The following is a 5,845-nucleotide window of genomic DNA, read 5'->3' as shown; positions in this document are numbered from 1 at the left end:
GGCCCCAAATCTTGGGTGGGCTCCTGCCAACTGTCAGCTCATCTGATGGCTAGAGTGGCCCCACACATCTGGGCCCCAGGTCCTTCCATAACACCAGGCTTACCGCAGGCTCCCACGAGCCCAAAAGCCCATCTCATCTCATCTCTGCACCTGAAGACTCTAACAGCCCCAAGCATTTCCAGTTGCCCCAGGTAGCTCCCATGTACACTGATGATTCCTGTCGTAAGTGTCGTAATAGAAAAAAGTATAAAAGGTCTAAGAATATAAAGCTGTTGCTAATTTGGTATTTTTCCCTTTCATTTTACCCTAAAGGTTAGATTTCCTCAAAACACTATTTAACATAAAGAGGATAACTCCTTTATATTCTTTTAATTCAGAATATGTATACTAAATATTTTTTCTAATTTTTCTAGATACTTTTGTCATTTATTTTCATTATATTAAGATTCATTAACTTTGGGCACCTGGGTGGCTCGGTGGGTTAAAGCCTCTGCCTTCGGCTCAGGCCATGATCCCAGGGTCCTGGGATCGAGCCCTAAATCAGGCTCTCTGCTCAGCAAGGAGCCTGCTTTCTCCTCTCTCTCTCTCTGCCTGCCTCTCTGACTACTTATGATCTCTGTCTGTCAAATAAATAAATAAAATCTTAAAAAAAAAACAAAAACAAAAACAAACAAACAAAATATTCATTAACTTTTTTTTAATATGCCTTAAAACTAAATGGAAGAAATGCCAAATTATTTCAAAATTAAGTTTTTTAGTTAAAGATCAATTACACAATATTGTGAATCTACTCCAAGTTAAGCTAATGCTATACTAAGCATAAACATAATAAGACATTCTTTTAATGTAGGGTAATATAAATAAATGCCACTCACAGGATTTTTTTTTTCTTTTTTTAGAAGGCACCTATGCAAGCTACATTAGCGATAATTCAGTGGACCTACATTGAGGGAAGTTCCCCTTCACAGTGGGATTACAATGTATTTATGAATGTCTACCAGATTCAAATGCACATTCCCATGGTGATTTTTATTATCTATTTCTAAAATATATTTACATACATCCCCATTTGTGAACTTTTACAGGGATGTCTAACAATAATGATTGTAAGGATGCTTTTATTGATGATGAATACAAATCTAAGTCTTATTGGAATATGTGGGAAAATGCAAATAATACTCTATTTTCTGGTTATGTTAAATTTACCACTCAGAATTTTATAACCTAAATATAGAACAGCACATCTTCTAAATATTTCTTCTCTTGAACTCTTTATGCTGCAATGACTGCATTCATAAAATGCAATGTTTTTCAAGGCTGAGAGCACTCTTGACTTCCTTCCATACATTGATATTAATGGGTGAAAGGCCTGTGGGTGGAGTGTTAACAACAGTGTCATTTGGTCAAGGAATAACTGATCCTGACTTAGGACAGCATAAAGCCAATCCAGAAAAGCATAACATCACCATATAGATTGGAGTCAAGAGATAATCAAACAAACTCATTGGTATTGCAGAGCAATGGTCCGAAAATTCTTGGAAGCTAAGGGTATGACATATGAGCTCACAGATGCGATGAAATGACTGTCTTGGGTGCCAGAGGTGATGGTAGAGGGAATAGGGTTAGGGACACCAGCTTCCACCTCACTATCATGGGGTACATGGTTGGAACAGCCCACACAAGCTTCTTAAGTCTAAGAGTCAGTGGAATTTCATCAAACTAGATACTACTAAACACACCTGTGTCCAACGTGATTGAACATCACCACAAATCAACATGTAGGTACCATTTGGTGACCCAATCTCACATGATCTTGACAAAGAAATACTATGCCAGTCATCAGAAGCTATAAGCATGCCAGGGCTCCTTTGTAGTATCCCGCACCCCTTAGACAATCCATAAACCTGAATGCCAGAACTCCTTATGGCATTTAGTGGATACTATGCATGGGAAAGTTCTGAGAGCCCTGGAAGGAGATGGGGATGGGGTTCCCCAAAAATTCTGGCCAGAGCTCAAGGAAACCTCACTCATATATCACTATTAGCCTCAGCTGTCCTAGGCAACGGAGGGGACTTTTGTTTGTTTGTTTGTTTGTTTGTTTTGGGGGGGAAAATGTAAAGTAAGGGGATCCCCTAATGCATGGGACCAGGGACAGGGCCCTTGTATGTATGGAAGGACAATTTCTTTTACTCCAGTACAGAGTTTTTAACCTCAGAACTATTTACTTTTTAATAGGATATGCCTTTGCTGTGGGGCACTGTCCCATGCATTGTAGGATGTTTATCAGTATATTTGATCTTTCTCTACTCAGTAGATGCCAGTTGTACCCCTCCCTCCCCAACTGTGACAACTAACTTGTTTTCAGATATTACCAAGGTCTCAAAAGAAGTAAAATCCTTCCTGATTGAGAACCACCATTTTTGGGTGTTTTTGTTGTTGTTGTTGTTCTACCGGTAAAATATAATCCTTCTAAGTATTTCTACTGAATCTTCTAGATATTGAAAGAATTCTTTTATTGGTTGGAAACTTACTGTCTTCCAGCACTGTATTCGTTCTGGAAATTTCTTTTCTGAGAATTCCCTGGAACTTTTTCCCACTTAATCTCATGGATTTTCCAGATGTGCATTTGTGTTTTAATATTCAGTAGCAGATTGACGGATGGCCCTGTGCAGATTTTTTGAGCTATTTCCTTGTGTAGTTTCCTTCTGTTAATTTACCCTGTACAATTCACCCCACCCCTTGCTGACTGCTTCTTTCTTTATTTCCTTCTTTCTTTCTTTTTTTAAGATTTTATTTATTTATTTGACAGACAGAGATCACAGGTAGGCAGAGAGGCAGGCAGAGAGAGAGGAAGGGAAGCAGGCTCCCTGCTGAGCTGAGAGCCCGATGCGGGGGGTCGATCCCAGGACCCCAGGACCATGACCTGAGCCGAAGGCAGAGGCTTTAACCCACTGAGCCACCTAGGCGCCCCTGACTGCTTATTTCTATCTCCTCATTTTTCCAAGATTCTATGAATGTTTCAAGATACCCCTTCTTGTCAAGGAATCTCCAGGCAGAAAAGCTGGACAAACACAGGGCACACCTCATTCTCTCTTGGGTCACAACACTACTTTGTAGCTGACCAATATTTGAAAATATTCATTCTACTTGCTTTGTCTGGGTTTAGTTGTTTATGTCAGGAGGGTTAATTCTATCTGAATTACTTCTTAATAGTTGGGAGAAGAATCTCTTCCTGAACCTTCTTCTTAAGATAAACTTCTCAACCAGCTTTTAAATTTTTTTCATCTCACCTCAACCCACTTTAATCTGTTTTCTACTTTCATCTTTCTGCTGATTGGTTTTGTCTAAGATTACTGCATGGCTTCTGCATTCCCAAGCCACTTGGCATTTTTTCACTTCTCAATTTATCTGACCTCTCAGCAGGGTAAGGTACTTTTGTTACCATGTCTCTCCTTGGAAAAAAAATAAATAATAAATAATAAAATTGAACAAAAGCAAACCTTCCTTTCCTTTGTTTTCACATACTGGACATCTGGCTACTACATATTTTTGGCCATTCTATTCTTCCCCATCTAGCTGTCAGAAACCTCACAGCTTGGACCAAGACCCCTCCACTAAGCTCTAGACCAGTATATTCATTTGCTAACTTGACATTTCCACTAAGAAATCTCAAAGGAATACCAAATGTGACATCTCAAATACAAAGCACTTCAGTTCACTTGCTCCAAAACATGATGTCTTTACTGGGTTCCCTATCTCAATAAATGATACCATCATTCATCTAGGTATACCGAAAAAAGGTTAGCCTTGACAACTTCCTCATCTTCACTTCCATGCCATCCATCACTAAGTGCTGTCAGTCAACCGAACTCCCTAAATATTCTATAAATTCATCAACTTCTCCCCCTTCCAACCCTAGGTCAAATCAACTTAATATCTTCTAGTATATTGCAATACTTTACTAAATGATCTTTATTTGCACTGGCTTCTGTATAACCTCTCTTCTACTCTGCAGCCAGATTGATCTCAAAATCATTCTAGTTTTGACTAGAAGCTAGTCATGACAACTCCCACTTTAGTGTGTTGCTTAGTATCTGATTGCCGGCTTTGTTTCTCTGACTCGATTATTACTTAGTATCACCTTTCATTCTTCTGTGTAAGGTTTTATTCTTCTTTATTGGACCTCATTCCCTAGGAATATCTTCTCTGTTCTCCACTATAGACAACTGGTAGGTATTGTTGATTTGAATTTCATAATGTTAATATATGCCACCTACATGCACATGTACAGTAGTTAGACGTGCATCATTTCCCATGTACACTGATATTTACATGCAAGTACCTTTGTAATTGATTTTTACTTTTACTCTTTCCTTATGTTAACTCATGCTACATTACAAATCAAATAAATCTTTCTAAAATGTAGCTTCAAATGTCATTTCCACTACTCAACAAGAAAAAAAAATATTACCAATTTCTCCTTGTCACTGAAGAAAATATAGACTCTTCATCCTGGTGTTTACGTTTCAAGCAAATGTTCCTTCCTTATTCACCCTCAACCCATTACGCATGCCCTTTGCTTCCAATTACACTTCTTCCAGGTCTGTGGACACTCTGCCTCATATGCCATCCTCATCAATCTCAGACTCTAAAGTCCATCTTAAGAAGTGTTAGTAAATCCACTGTATTACAGAACTACAAAACCTACATGTTAAAATAACTCCCCCTTTACTGTTCTAGGCCCTTTCTTTGTGGCAGTACTTGTAACACTGTATTGAGTTATTGTATAATTAAATACCTTCTTAACTAAAGTGTTAACTTTTTTTTTAATAAAAGGTTTTTTGTTGTTGTTGTTTTTTTTTTTATTTTTATTTTTTTATTTATCAGAGAGAGAGACGGGGAGAGTGAGCACAGGCAGACAGAATGGCAGGCAGAGACAGAGGGAGAAGCAGACTCCCTGTCGAGCAAGGAGCCCGATGTAGGACTCGATGCCAGGACGCTGGGATCATGACCTGAGCCGAAGGCAGCTGCTTAACCAACTGAGTCACCCAGGTGTCCCTAAGCTGTTAACTTTTGAAGGTGGAAAGTAATATTTACTCATCTTTGGATTTCAATCCAGCTCAATAGCTGCCACAAAGAATGCATTTAAAAATATTTCAAAAATGAATTTAGTTTGTAAGTGATGAATCACTAAATTCTACTCCTGAAATCAATATTACACTATATGTTAACTAACTAGAATTTAGAATTTGAATAAAAACTTAAAAAAATGAATTTAGTTAGTTATAGCCATTGGGTATAATATGTTAGCTTACTGCTAGTCTCTAATTCTTATAATTGCATAGCTAAGAACTAGAACTGACTCCTTTTGCTGGTATGTAACTAAGAAGGTATGATAAAATATTTGATGAGAATTTCACCTCAATTCTATGAGAATTCCACAAGATTCTTTTAAAAAATGACAATTAGGGATGCCTGGGTGGCTCAGTTGGTTAAGCCGCTGCCTTCGGCTCAAGTCTTGATCCCAGGGTCCGGGATCGAGTCCCACATGGGGCTTCTTGCTCAACAGGGAGCCTGCTTCTCTTGCTGCCTTTGCCTGCCTCTCTGCCTGCTTGTGTGTACTCTCTCTCTGGCAAATAAATAAAAATAAAAAATAAAAAATGACAATTATTACAGTAAGGTTTTTAAAGCCCTTATTATTCTTAGTGTTTTAAATGCATTCACTCCTTTAATCTTAACAATAATCTGATGAAAAGAAGCATTATTATCTCTATCACAAATGAGGAACCTGAGGTACAGACACTTTAAAGAACTTATACAAGGTCACAGGATTAATAAGTAATGA

The sequence above is a fragment of the Mustela nigripes genome, chromosome 6 (genome assembly GCF_022355385.1).
Source record: "Mustela nigripes isolate SB6536 chromosome 6, MUSNIG.SB6536, whole genome shotgun sequence".
Classification (NCBI taxonomy): Eukaryota; Metazoa; Chordata; class Mammalia; order Carnivora; family Mustelidae; genus Mustela; species Mustela nigripes.
This window is presented reverse-complemented; position numbering follows the sequence as displayed.